This window comes from Heliconius melpomene, unplaced genomic scaffold (genome assembly GCF_056956725.1).
Source record: "Heliconius melpomene rosina isolate 202511_hmr_F unplaced genomic scaffold, ASM5695672v1 ptg000051l, whole genome shotgun sequence".
Classification (NCBI taxonomy): domain Eukaryota; kingdom Metazoa; phylum Arthropoda; class Insecta; order Lepidoptera; family Nymphalidae; genus Heliconius; species Heliconius melpomene.
In genome coordinates, this window is record NW_028181876.1 from 46,560 (window position 1) to 62,629 (window position 16,070).

A 16,070-nucleotide genomic window follows, 5' to 3' on the forward strand; every position below is an offset into this window, starting at 1 on the left:
CTCCAACTCCGCTCTCAAAAGGGCAAACTTTACCGGCCGGGCTGCGAGGAAGAAAACCTCTATAAAAAATTACCCCAACCCAAGCGGCGAAGCAGCGCGAGGGGTTCATGGCTGATGGGGAGATCAGTCGCTACTGCTGGTCCCGCCAGGGTACCGGCCGACACCCTGGCGTAATAGGCTTATCCGAGTACAGGGGGCACTGCTCGGATGGACCGTTTTTCCCCCACACTCGTGGGAACAAAATGGAAAATGTTAACTTAAAAACCCAAAATGATGACGTAGGGAGGCCCGAGGAGGGCGGTGATCTGTTGTTGCCCGAGATGGGCGGAGTAGTAGTTGTGCCCGAGAAAGGCGTAGGGAGTACTTTGCTCGAAAGGGGCAAAAGTCCGGCACTTGTGCCAATATGAGGGGGGTTGAAGGATGCGCGAGTCGTGTTAGAGCGTCTGGACCATGAGGAGGTTGCCTCTATTATAAGAGATAGGTCCAGGTCGTCACTTTCGTCGCGAGGCCGTTTCTGTGCGGCTTCCGAGTCAGACGCCGATGGCGTGATGTCTGTTGGGTCGAACGGCTCCAATGCTATCGAGGGGGCTAAAGCGCAGTTCCGAAAGGACAGAAAGAGGCGCCATCACAGGAAGAGTAACTCTGAATCCTCGGATGCGGATGGGGAGACAGAGACAAGCCGAAAGCGAAGGTTGCTTCGGCCAGAGGGAGTCGTGGTCGTACCAAATATTCCTGATGAGAATATAGGGCTAGCTGCTGGAAAGAAGGCGCTAAACGATGCCAAGCGCGAGGAGCGCCGGCTGAGGGCGGAGGAGGAAGTTGCTGAAATCTCCGCGGCGATACAAACTAGAGCAAGTTCTAGGCTCTCGGATGTGCCCCTGGAACTTTGCGGTGAGGAGCACATGGTCTCCGACTTGCGTAGCCAAGTATCTGATAGCTTGGCTATAATCAATAGAGTCGCCTGCAAGTCGGGGAATCTGAAGGGCACATTTACTAGGGCCCTTAAAGACGCTGCCGGAGTTATCTCTTCTGCCGTTAATACTCTGGTAAAGAGGACGGCATCAGAGGAAGTGGATATCCTCAAGGCAACAAACTCGCGACTGCAGTCGGAGTTGGTGGAGTTGCGGAAGGAGTTTGCCCTTTTGAGAGCGGAGTTGGAGCGGTCTAGAGCATCGGACTTGCGACCCACTCCCACGGAGCGGCGTGTGGACGTATGCAGTGTCCAATTTCCAAAGGGTAGGGTACAAGACAAAAGGTGAACTGTTTTGTTTTGTTTACGATTCTGGTGCTAAATTCTCGTTAGTTGAAAGTTTTTCTGTTACATTTAGTGGTCGACGGTTTAGTAATGTTGTTACTATGACCGGTATTAGTCAAACACGAGTATACAGTACCGAACAAATTCTGTGTTTTGTAGTATTAACGATTGCCCTCTTAGGATATTATTGTCGCGAGATTTTAAATCAGGGTTGTACAGTAAACATAACTGACTGACATTTTGTTTGACGGGAATCTTTATGTAAATTCAGTGAATAACGATAGTGTGAGTGAGTTGACTTTGACTGATATCTCAGCTGATATTACTGGTAGTGACCGGTGGTAGTGACCGGGTTGGTTCGAATCGCACAGTACAGCGGCGTCCATATAGGATGTCGCCGGACGAACGTAGCGTTATACGCAACAGAGTAAAGGAAGGTTTACACGTGAATATCATTAGGTCGAGCTGTCCTCCTTTTGAAAGTCCGGCTTTATTAGTAAAGAAGTATGACGGTTCAGACCGTATCTGTATTGACTATAGTGAGCTTAACAATAATACCAACCCTGACAGTTATCCGCTTCCATTAATTACTGATCAAACTTCACGTTTTCAGGGTGCTAATTATTTTTTGAAACTCTATAGCACAAGCGGTTTTCATTTGATCACAGTAAACGAAAATTCTGTAGACAGTACTGCTTTCATAACAGGTGAAGGGCAGTTTGAATTCTTGACTGTGCCTTTTGGTCTGAAGAATTCAATTTCGATTTTTCAGAAGACAATTGTGATCGTGTTGGGTGATTTGGTTCGTGATTGCGTGGTGGTGTATTTTGAGGACATTTTGACATTGACATTGTCTCAACCGATTTAGCGGTCCAGTATGGGAGGACTTAATGCAGTGTTGGAAGCTGTGACAAGGGCTGGTTTCTCTTTGAACCTAGTGAAGTGTTCCTTTTGAAGTGGAGGCTAGTCAGGTCTCTATCGCCTCCAGAGACTGTGATTAAGTAGTAGCAGTTCGTCGGATTAGCTTCCTATTTCCGTCTATTTATTTTCCGTTTATTTTCCGTCAGTTTTGAATCTGTTGTTCGTCTCGAGGCTGAGGGGACTATTGAACAGCATTTTGACTTTTGCTGGTTTCCGGTCATGGTGTGCTGGAGGATTTGTGGATGTCTGCGTTACTTGTAGGGTCGCGAAATCTCACTCAGGAAGAGTTCAAACTAGCCTGCATCAAATCCCTAAGGTAATGATGCCGTGAAATACGGTTCGTGTAGACGTGGCGAATAGGCTCAGCGGTGAAACGATAAGGAGTACATTTTCATTCTGACAGACGCGTTCGCGAAGTGTGTTCTTTTGTTTCGTGCGGCAGGCATTGACTCTTGGAGTGTTCACGAGGTGACTTGTGGCTTTGTTTGGGGCTCCAACTCGCATCATAGCTGACCAGGGAAGATTGTTTTACTGGTGGTAGTTTTCACTAGTAGACTTAGGTTGGCATCTTACGGCGGCGGGCTTACCCAGTGCTAACAGGCAGGTAAAGCGCGTCAGAAGTGTGTTAAAGTCCATGTCGACAACGTTTGAGACTAGCGGTGGTAATAAGTTGTGGCAAGAATCTGTAGGAGGGTACAACTCGAGATAAATTGTACGATGAACCGGTAGATTTTAATTCATAAAATAACGATACCGTTATCATTGATGTGTATCGGTGGTGTGTATCATTGATGTGTCATTGATGTGTATCATTGGTGTGTGTCATTGATTTGTCGTTAATGTGTGTCAATGGTGTGTATCTGTGGTGTGTATCTTTGATGTGTATCATTGGTATGTATCATTGATTTATATCATTCACGTTTCGTGATCGACACCAGTTTCAACTGAATCCGAGCGGGGAAAACTGAAAAAATCGGTTTTCGCCACTAACCGCCGGCACCTTTCCGCGCATTCCCGCGGGTTGTATACCACCTTGAAGGCCCCTCGGAGCCCGAACGATCAACACCAGTTTCAACTGAATCCGAGCGGGGAAAACTGAAAAAATAGGTTTTCGTCACTTACCGCCGGCACCTTCCCGCACATTCCCGCGGGTTGTATACCACCTTGAAGGCCCCTCGGAGCCCGAACGATCGACACCAGTTTCAACTGAATCCGAGCGGAGAAAAGTGAAAAAATCGGTTTTCGCCACTTACCGCCCGCACCTTCACCTTCCAACTTCGGGTTGTATACCACCTTGAAGGCCCCTCGGAGCCCGAACGATCGACACCAGTTTCAACTGAATCCGAGCGGGGAAAACTGAAAAAATCGGTTTTCGCCACTAACCGCCCGCACCTTCCCGCGCATTCCCGCGGGTTGTATACCACCTTGAAGGCCCCTCGGAGCCCGAACGATCGACACCAGTTTCAACTGAATCCGAGCGGGGAAAACTGAAAAAATCGGTTTTTGCCACTTACCGCCCGCACCTTCCCGCGCATTCCCGCGGGTTGTATACCACCTTGAAGGCCCCTCGGAGCCCGAACGATCGACACCAGTTTCAACTGAATCCGAGCGGGGAAAACTGAAAAAATCGGTTTTCGCCACTAACCGCCGGCACCTTCCCGCGCATTCCCGCGGGTTGTATACCACCTTGAAGGCCCCTCGAAGCCCGAACGATCGACACCAGTTTCAACTGAATCCGAGCGGGGAAAACTGAAAAAATCGGTTTTTTCCACTTACCGCCCGCACCTTCCCGCGCATTCCCTCGGGTTGTATACCACCTTGAAGGCCTCTCGGAGCCCGAACGATCGACACCAGTTTCAACTGAATCCGAGCGGGGAAAACTGAAAAAATCGGTTTTCGCCACTTACCGCCATCGACACCAGTTTCAACTGAATCCGAGCGGGGAAAACTAAAAAAATCGGTTTACGCCACTTACCGCCCGCACCTTCCCGCGCATTCCCGCGGGTTGTATACCACCTTGAAGGCCCCTCGGAGCCCGAACGATCGACACCAGTTTCAACTGAATCCGAGCGGGGAAAACTGAAAAAATCGGTTTTCGCCACTTACCGCCCGCACCTTCCCGCGCATTCCCGCGGGTTGTATACCACCTTGAAGGCCCCTCGGAGCCCGAACGATCGACACCAGTTTCAACTGAATCCGAGCGGGGAAAACTGAAAAAATCGGTTTTCGCCACTAACCGCCGGCACCTTCCCGCGCATTCCCGCGGGTTGTATACCACCTTGAAGGCCCCTCGAAGCCCGAACGATCGACACCAGTTTCAACTGAATTTAACTGAATTGAATAGAAAATATATTAATCATAAATTTTCTCTAATTAATAAAGCTGAAATTAATCAACCAATGTTATTAATTGAAGAAAAAGCTATTAATTTACGTAAAGAAGTTTGATTAAATCTTCCTACAGCTCCAATTATTACATTAAAAATTATAATAAAAATTAAAAAAATAAAATTTATATTATAAGATAATAAAATTATTGGTGAAATTTTTTGTCATGTTATTAAAATAAATCTATTAAATCATGATAATCCTTCTATAATATTAGGAAATCAAAAATGAAAAGGAACAGAACCTATTTTTATTAATATTGCAGAATTTATAATAATTGATAATAAATCATTAATAAATATTTTTATAAGAAATAAATTCAATAGGATAGAAAATAAAAAATTAATTGATGCAATAGATTGAGTTAAAAAATATTTTAAGGAAGCTTCTGAATTTAATAGATTATTGGGGGAAGAGATTAAGGGGATAAATCTAAGTAAATTAATTTCTAAGCCAATTCAGCATCCTAATCATGAATTTGATGAAATAGAAATTATAGTTCTGAAAAATAAAATAAATAAGAAAAATATTTTATTGGAATTATTAATTAATAAAATAAAAAATAAGAATAAAATATTCTAAAGATGAATTTAAATTCATGATAAAAAAATTATATTTTAGTGTAAAATGCACAATAATTTTTGTCTCGTGTGTGTCTCACTGTCGTGTGTGTTCTCTGTCATGCAGAGGTCACAGTGTGAGGAACCGGAGGGCGTGGTGTGTACTCACCCTACCGCCACGCAGGTGCAGTGATGTGATAGGAGCTGTATTTGCTATTTTAGGGGGTTTTGTTCATTGATATTCTCTATTTACTGGATTATTATTAAATCCTTATTTATTAAAAATTCTATTTATTTCCATATTTATTGGTGTTAATTTAACATTTTTTCCTCAACATTTTTTAGGATTAGCTGGTATACCCCGTCGTTATTCTGATTACCCAGATAATTTTATATCATGAAACTATGAAAAAATGCTCAGAAAAAAGAAATGAAGAAAAAGATTTCAGAAATAATAAATAAAATGAATGAATGAAAAACTTAAGCCCACGTAAGTTGTGGAAATTTCTGGAATCGCTAGGCATTGGCCGGCAACGTAAGGATTTGAATTGCAATCTAGACGTTGATGCCTTGAATAAACACTTTGCCTCGATAACATCTATGGACAACACAATTGAAGCAAATACATTGAATTATATCAACTCCTTGCCGTCTCCCACAATCGTTCCTTTTAACTTTGCTTCTATAACCTCATCCCAGGTAAGAAACAGTATCCTAGCCATCAAATCTGATGCTTCTGGTTATGATGGCATCAACCGCAAAATGATTATTTTGCCCTTGGAAGTCTTAGTTCCAGTCATTACCCATATTTTAAATTTTTCTATTTCCCATAACACTTTTCCCAGTTTGTGGCGCATTGCCCGCGTTATCCCCATACCCAAAACCAAAGATCCAAAATCCTTCTCTCACTACCGTCCTATCTCCATCCTTCCTTTCTTGTCAAAGGTCTTGGAACGTATTGTTTTTCAGCAACTAAATCAATATCTATTTGACAACCATATATTATCCGAGTTCCAGTCTGGATTCCGTAACGGGCATAGCACAGTCACTACTTTGATTAAAGTTTGTGACGATATCAGACTTAGCATGGACAAACAAAATCTTACAGTCATTGCTTTGCTGGACTTTAGCAACGCCTTTAATTCTGTTGATACTGATCTCTTGGTTGCTGTTCTGCGTTCAATAAATATCTCTCCTGAAGCCACTGAGTGGTTCAGAAGCTATTTATGTGATCGGCAACAGTACGTTCAAGCCAATGACAAGTCATCTTCCCTTTGCTCTCTTTCTGCCGGTGTTCCCCAAGGTGGTGTCCTCTATCCTCTCCTTTTCTCCATTTTTATTAATTCAGTTTCCCAAAATCTCTCGCTCTTCCTTTCATCTATATGCTGACGACCTTCAAATTTACTTAGCCGCCCCGTTTGATGATGTTAGTGAGGCTATTCATAAGCTTAACGAAGATTTGCGGAATGTTAGTAGGTGGAGCAAATCTTTTGGCTTAACTGTCAATCCTGCCAAGTCACAAGTCAGTATTATTGGTGGCTCTAAGCAACTAAAAAAACTTGACCAGAATAGCCTCCCTGCTATACAGTTTGGCGGCGTCGATTTGAGTCTGAGTCCATCTATTAAGAACCTTGGTATTATTTATTTTTTTTATTTTTTTTTATTTTATTTTACAGAAAACAACAGCATATTAATAACTACTTATAAAAAAAAAAAACTTATACAAAAAAATAAAGCCAATTATAGTTTTCTACTTATAAATATTATCTAAGTACAGTACAGAGCTACACAAATTTAAACATATTATTAGAAAAAAAAAAAGATACATATTTAAATATTTAAATAAAAAAAGAAATAACCAAACAAAACCAAACAAAAAGTAATAATATATACCAAAAATAATAATAATAAGATAAAATGCCCCATTAGTGTGTGTGTGTTGTGTGTGTATCTATGTGTGTATGTATGTGTGTGTATGTATATGTGTGTGTGTGTATAACAATAAGCAATTATGTAGATTGAAACCGTTTAATTTGGTTTCTAAAAGAATCTGCAGATAAATGGAAGAGATCAATATGAGCATACTTTTTATTGTATAATAATGGTACACGAGAGAAAAAAGAGTTATCCGCGTATTTAGTATGTGATGTAGGTACATAAAATAGATTAGACTGGGCTATTCTAGTTCTTTTTATAGGTACGTTGATATTTAGACATGAAAGCAATTCGGGTGAATTAATGCTGCCTGACAGAAGATTATAAATTATCATCAAGTCCAATAATTCACGACGATCACTTAGCGAAGCAATATGAAAGTGTTTACAGCTTTCCTCATAGGTCCCAAAATTCCTATATATTTTAAAGTTCAGGTGTTTAATAAACTTTACTTGTATAGCTTCAATAGCATTTATATATTTAGCAAACTGAGGATTCCAGATACAACTACCATACTCTAATATGCTTCTTACAAGCGCAAAATAAACACTCTTTATACAATTAATGTTTTTGAAGGGTTTACATGAACGAATAACAAAACCTAAATATTTGTAAGCTTTATTCGTAATGTAATTAATATGTTCATTCATTTGCAATTTGCTATCCAATAAAATACCTAAATCACGAACCAAATGAGTTTTGTTAATCGGAGAGTTATTAATAATATAGGCATGATCGATTAAAGTGTTTTTTCGTGTAAAAGTAATTTGACTGCATTTTTCGACATTGACAGTAATCCTATTGTTTCTATAATATTGACTTAACCTATCTAAGTCGCTTTGGATCAATAAGCAGTCTGTAATGCTGTTCACTTTCATGTACACCTTCTTATCGTCTGCAAACATTGAAAACTTAGAATGTTTAAAGCAATCTCTTATATCAAAAAGATATATATTATATAGCAGTGGTCCTAGATCCAACGAAATAAATCTCCTCGTATACCTAAGGCATATAGTTTTTTCATAAGGATAACATGGTCCACGCGGTCAAACGCTTTCTCGAAATCTGTATAAATTACGTCAACTTGATATCCCTCGTCCATGTATTTCAAAATGTCACTTGTAAACCCAATCAGATTAGAATTAGTTGATCGCCTTTTCATAAATCCATGTTGATTATTAGGTATGGCTCTGCTGAGAACAGAATACAATTTAGTATATATTAGTTTTTCTAGCACTTTACCCAATATATTCAAAATAGATATAGGACGATAGTTTATAATTAGAGTTTCGGATCCTTTTTTATGTATAGGTATGATGTGTGCTTCTTTCCATTTAGATGGGAAAATACCTTCACTCAGTGATTTATTATATAAAAGCATTAAAGGAAAAGCAACCTCTTTAGCACAGTTTTTGAAAAATACTGAAGGTATATTATCACTACCAGGACCTTTTCGTATATTAAGCGATTCAAATACCTTCAGAATTTCTGTCTCTGTAAGCCTAATCATATATAAATTTTCGTCTGAAAAGGAGGAAACATTATAACTTTGTTCGGTATAATTTAGCGTGGAATCAATAAAGACACTTTTAAAATATTTATTGAAACCTTGACAGATTTTTAGTTCGTCGTCATAGATTTCGTTGTCGTAATACAAGATGCTGGGATAATTCGATGCTTTCTTACGTTTCGACCTAACATACGTGTGCAAAACTTCCGGTGATTTCAATATATGATCCTGAATGTAAAGTATGTAACGCTTAAAGCATGTTTTTTGCATCTGCTTTTGCCTATCCCTCAAAAGTTTAAATTCATCATAGTCCAATAAATTACCATATACTTTCCATTTATGGTGTATTTTATATTTTTCCCTAATAACATTTATTAAAGCCCTAGAGTACCAAACAGGTTAATTGTGTCTACCTCCCACGGCATGCTTAGGCACGAAATCATTAATTAATTTATATAAAATTTCGTAAAAACAATTTAAAGATTCATCTACTGATTTATTTTGAAAAATAATATTCCAATTAATTAAAGAAAGTTCCTTCTTTATACGATCATAGTCTGCTTTCTGAAATAAATATTTTATAAACTTTCCAAGACGAACCTCGGCTGTAAAAATCTCAATACTGTCAATTTCTAATGCCGGGTGATATTTATCTTCTCTTAGTAAAGGATCGGTTGAAATTGATATATTTAAGTTAGTATTAGCTATAACTAAATCTAAAATATTTCCACTGAAATTGGAATATTTATTGAGTTGCAGGAGTCCATGAAACTGTAATGCATTCAGGAAAGTAACAGCAGTATTAAATGTTTCATTGGTGCCTTCTTTTGCACAAGTTGGCCCTCCTCGTGAATCCCATTGTATACTGGGCATATTGAAGTCGCCCAATAATATGACATGATCATCAGGATGAGCTTGCATTACGGCATTCAAAGAATCCAACACTAAAGCTAATCTCTGAGAATGCTGCATGTCTCCAGGTACATAAACTACTCCTAAGTGGACAGCTCGTCGCTGAGTAATACCAAAACCGCGCGCACCTATTGTTATCCAAACTAATTCAACACCCACCCGTGAGAACTCGCTCCTCAGTTGTGCATGGTACACCTGCTTAGCGTATATCATAACTCCACCACCTATACTTTTATGGGAGGATTTGGTGTCTCGATCACATCTAAAAATATCATAGCGTGCATCACTTACCTCACTGTTTAGGAAACTATTATTTAACCATGTCTCTGTTATAAATATTAAATCGAAATCATTAGACAATACGCTTTGATAAATATCATTAACCTTAGTACGGAGACCACGAACATTTTGGTAATATAATTTAATTGAATTAATCATTTATAATAATATTTTTAAATAGTTTGATTACATACTTTAAATATATATAGGAAATTATAGTGGGGGAAACATAGTCAATTTTATGGGATGGCAGATGTGTTTGATAAATTAGCAGTAAGAAAATAATTGCTTTATTAAAAATTATATATAAGCAAGTAAAAAGTGTATAAGTGTGCGAGTTAATGTAATAAGTGTATGTGAGAGTGATGTGTGTTAAGGGTGCATTAAATCCCAACTTGTTTATATAATAAAAATAAAATAAAACTTTAAAAAATGTTATTCTAAAATTTAAATAGCGATATACATTTATGAAAAGAGTAAAGTGACACAGATTAATAATATAAACTTTCAAATTATTTTTAATAAATCCTTTTCTGAATTTATAGCGATTGCATGTGTTACCTCGTTTTTTCGCACAAAGATGGAACAGTTTTTTGACCAAACAAACTTATAAGCCTTTTCAGTTGCGAGTTGTTTACTTTTTTTCAACAAATACCTATTCTGTGGCGTGAGATGGTCATTTACAAAAATTCTATTTGTCCTCCCTGATATATCTATGTCTTGAGACGTGATACCTCGAGTTTTTTTCAAGCCGGATAGGATGTTGTCCTTGAGGAGTCTGTTTTTAAGTTTACAAACAATAACTCGTGGCCTGTCCTTGATATTTTGTCTTGGTGTGATTCTGTTCGCAAATTCAATATCATGATGGTGCAGAGACACACCAGCGTGCTTGGCAACTTTAATAATAATGCCAGGTATGTCTTCATTATTCAATTCAGGAACACCTATTATTTCTATATTCTGCTGTCTTACCCATTGTTGCTGTTTTGAAAATTGACAAGTCAGTTCGCTTACACTCTCCTCCAATTTACTAACTTGTGTTTTGAGAATATTGTGCTCCGCAATCAATTTTTCATGCTCACTTTGTAATGTATTTTGAGAAGTTGCCAAATTCAATAGTTCCGAGGATAATGTAGTTAAATTATTTTTTATTTCCAATAGTACAGTTTGCTTTAATTCCGCTATGATATTGTTTTTAAAATCAGTCAATTTTTTATCCAAAATATATTCCAAATTTTGTATTTGTAGTTCTTTGCAGTTTTTATTCGAGTATTCGGCAGACGGAGATGTTTTCTCTGCGCACTTAGGACATATGTAGGTTTCCTTATGCTTCACTGACATCTTTTTAAAATTAGCGTCACTTATTCTTAAACATGCGTAATGAAATTTTTCCGTACAAGAAGAGCAACATATTTCTTCTTTTTTTAATATACTTGATGAACATACACTGCATTTAGAGGACATTGTTAATAATTATATTTTAATAATTTGATAACCTATATTTGTTAAATAAAAACAACTGAGGGTAACTAGCTAACTAACTAAGCAGTACACTCCACAAGACGCAGATGCTAAACTGTCTCGTATTAGTATTGTAATAAAGTCCAAAACGCCATGCAGATCGCGGCACTGACACGTTTTAATCGAACAATGTCTGCGGTTAGACTTTTCTTCGAACTATTGTAGACTTTTATTTCACTGATATGATATTATTTATTCACTAGACACTTTCGAAAATTACTTTAATGATTAGAAATCAAGTTTAATTATTCACTATTATTGTTCAATGGTTTATATAACTTTAAATGACATATAATTTTAAATTTACAAAAGGAACGCTTAACTGTGTGTGTAGCTCGTACACGCGCTCACGAAGAAGTGAGCGCGTGTACGAGCGAATTATTATAGACAATTCCCTATCTTGGTCAGTACAGATAGCTGAGGTTAGCCGTAAATTATTTGCCACTATCGGATCGCTCAAACGATGGAAATATTTCCTACCTATAAAGACCAAAACTGCTCTAGCTCATTCACTACTGTTACCGATTTTAGACTATGCTGATTCGTGTTACCCAGACTTATCTGAGGAACAACTAAATAAACTAGAGCGGTTACAAAATCTATTATCTTCGGTTTACGTAAATTTGATCATGTTTCTGATCATCGTCGTCAGCTTGGATGGCTTCCTATCCGACATCGCCGAAATTTCCGCATGCTGACTCTCCTCTATTCTATCCTGTACAACTCTCTCTCTCCCTCCTACTTAAAAGATCGATTTTGTTTCCTAGGTGCCGATTCACTTCTTCACCTCCACCTTAGATCCCGTTGTGATAATCTCCTTAAATTACCAACTTCCCATACCCTATTTTATTCTAAGTCTTTTACTATGAAATCTGCAATTCTTTGGAATGAACTTCCTACAGAAGTTCGTCATTCCAAATGTCTATACAGTTTTAAAAATCGTCTGAAAGAGTACTTATTTAATTTAGTATAATAGTTTATCTTTATTTATTTTTTTTAATATTATGTGTCGGAGACTAAGGTGATTGGGACCGGAGCTTGTTCCGATCCCACTTCTGATGTAGACAGATATGACCGACATCGTACTTCTAATTCGGGCGTGGTAATTATAAGAAATGTTATCTTACTCTTGACGTGAAGCTTGGAGCAGTGCCGTGGACTTGTGACCACAACTGTAGGCTTAAGGGATCCCTTTACAGTACTAACACTCGCCTTTCACTGCTCCAGCCCAGTATAATTGCAAATAGGTCTTAACCACATTTGTAATTGAAGTAGTCGAGGTTGGCCAGCGGTGGAGCACGAGTAGTGCACCGAGCCGTGGTAGAGCCTCGACTGAGCGTACGTCCGTGCGGTTGGTTTTATGTGATTGTCATCGATCGGTGTGACGTCAGAGTGACAGGCAACACCATCTGGTTTTGACAACTGGCAACTTAAATAATCTGCTTCCCTGATACGGCCAATCCTGACATGCGCGCGTCCTCGAGCGCTTTTGCCTTCAATAGTGCTCGATTTAGCCTGCCTAAGAATAATAATCCAACCATACCACTCCTACTGAGATCACTACTACTTTATTCCGCTCGTCCAATCCTGACACATTAACCTAACACTATCAAATTGGACCTAATCTAACCTAACACTATCAAATTGAACAGGACGGGCGAGTCCTTTCGACCAATTCGACTAACTAAACCTTCGACACAACCTAAGGATGAACCGGATGAATGTGTCTCTTCGACCAGCCACACGTGCATGACCCTTCAAACTTTCGACCCTACGACGCTACGACCAACCTAAAAATGAAGTTGATGAATGTGTCCTTTCGACCAGCCGCTATCAGCTGCATGGCCCGGACAACACTATCCCTTCGACCAACTAACCCATCGAACAACCAAAGAATGAAGCGGATGAATGTGTCCCTTCAACCAGCCGCTATCAGCTGCATGGCCCGGACGACATTATCCCTTCGATCAACGAACACCTAAGAATGGACCGGATGAATGTGTCCCTTCGACCATCAGCCATCAGCTGCATGGACCGGACGACATTATCCTTTCGACCACCGTATATGACCTCAAGAACATAAACCATGGCTAAGGTGTCCCTTCGACCAGTCGCCATCTCAAATGACGACATGGACCGGACGGCCTTACCATGAAACCGTAACCAAAGTGTCCCTTCGACCATTCGCCATCTCGTATGACGACATGGACCGGACGGCCTTGCCCTGCAACCACTTACCACCTCCTATGGCCCGTACACTGTGCCAGCGACCCTACAGTATCTACGTTCGTCAACCGTTATCCACTCTCGTCACGATCACACCAACTGTTACATGAACCCGACACACACTACCTGTTTAGTCGATAGAGGTACTACTACACTGCACATTATCGTTACCCTAAAAATCTTATCCCTATAGCTTACACTACTGAACCAAACTATACCGAGTATGACTCGTATAAGCAACCCTTTCCAAGATCACATCGATATCGCTACATCAAGATATCTATAGCCGATATTCCTATGGAATCAGACATTAAATTACACTAGATATTGTTACTAGAGCTAACCATTTTTCTACACTATATAATTTTGTTGAAATAGATTCCTACAATTAATTTCCTTTCATCATTGAAATCTTTTCTTAGAACATCATCTTTTTTTAGAACTAGGCAACATATTATCTGCACTATGTATTACTCCTACAGAGTATTACTAAATTTCAGAAACAATCCTGAAGTAAAACTTTAACCAAAAAGTTTTATTTTAACACTTATAACGTTGAGATGTAACTAAGTAACAAAATCTAACTAGGTATGTAAATTACACACACTTCATTGATGTTTCACTATGAAATTGGCAACAATTAAGCATAAACGCGTCTCTAATTTTTAAACCATTACTTTTAAATTTCTTTTAACTAACTTGCCTTTAAAGAATTTTAATGTATCTACTACAATTTAATTAAAATTGTCACTAATTGGATTAACACCATTTACTTAAAATAATTAACTGGTTACTGGCGACCAAAACCCTAGTTGAACTTAAATATTAAGCGACACTAACCTTTACAATATTCGGAGCCATTACTTTTCTTTTAATACAATTTGAAATATACGGTACGTTCACTAACTATTTTATTTCTCTTAACAATTACATCTAACTTTATAATCACTTTAAAAGAATTAACTAACCTCTTTACTTTCTTTAAACAATCTTTACCTAATATGTCACTTTCAAATATGTCACTTTTTTAAAATTAAATTACCAAATAACTTCCGTTTCTTTAATTTACACTGTTATATGCTGCGCCATAATTATGGAAACAACTGTATTTCACCTTTTTTAAAATGAATTACGTTCATAATGATTTCATTGTAAACCTTCTATAAAATTAGTGACCTACCGACATAATTTTTTAAAATTTGAAATAATTTTTTACATTTTTCATTTAATACGGTGCGTATTAGACGGGGCGTCGATACTTTAAGAATCTCAAACTAAAGAAATTAACGTAACTAACGAAACGAACAGACTAACGAAATTATTTACTACACTCACGCGACGTAACTACGTATTTACACACTCACAGAACGGTAGACTATTGAAAGTGTCGAAACATTACTTACTTCACGTGAGAGTGAGGTTCATCCCACTTCTGATGTCGGAGACTAAGGTGATTGGGACCGGAGCTTGTTCCGAACTTGGAAGTTTATCAGAAAATCCCTTTACAGGGAAGAGAAGTAGATTCTAAGGAATCATATACTACAATTCCAAATGAAATTAAATTGGATAATTCAATAAATTTCAATGAAAATTTCTGTGAAGAGAACTTCAAAATTTTTATTAACCATCTCGATTTCCAAAAACAGGCAATGATAAATGATTTAATATTGAACCATAAATCTGTGTTTGCAAAGGATAAGTATGACATTGGAAAAGTAACGGAGTATGAAGCACATATTGATCTATTAATAGACAAATATTGCAGTAGAAGGCCATATCGTTGTACAATTGAAGATAAGAAAGAGATAGAAAATCAGATTACAAAGTTATTGGAAAAAAATATGATAGAAGAATCATATAGTCCGTTTGCTGCCCCAGTTACACTGGCTTATAAGAAAGAGGAAAATAAAAAATCAAGGTTATGCATAGATTTTCGAGATTTAAATAAAATTGTAGTTCCACAATCACAGCCATTCCCACTTATTGAGGACCTATTAGTTAAAACAAGAGATTGTATTTTTTTTTCTACACTGGATCTAAACTCTGCATTTTGGTCAATTCCTCTTCGTGTTTCAGATAGGCATAAAACAGCATTCGTCACACAAGAAGGTCATTACCAATGGACTTGTTTGCCATTTGGTCTAAAAACATCTCCGGCAATATTCCAGAGAATAATGTGTAACATAATCCGGAAACATAAGCTTGGTGAGTTCACAGTATGCTATATTGATGATATTTTACTGTTTTCAAAATCCTTTTCAGATCATATTAGACACTTAAAACAGTTATTTGAAGCAATAAAAATTGAAGGGTTAAGATTAAAATTTTCCAAGTGTACATTTGCAGCTGATTCAGTTAAATATCTGGGCCACATTATACAGAACAATTCAGTAAGGCCTTTGAAAGACAACTTAATATCAATAAAAAACTTCCCTACTCCAAAAACCCCAAAAAACGTTAGACAGTTTTTGGGGAAAATAAACTTTTATCATAAGTATGTCCCTAATATAGCGGTTAAACTGGAACCATTACATAACTTGTTAAGAAAAGGGCAATCCTTTAAT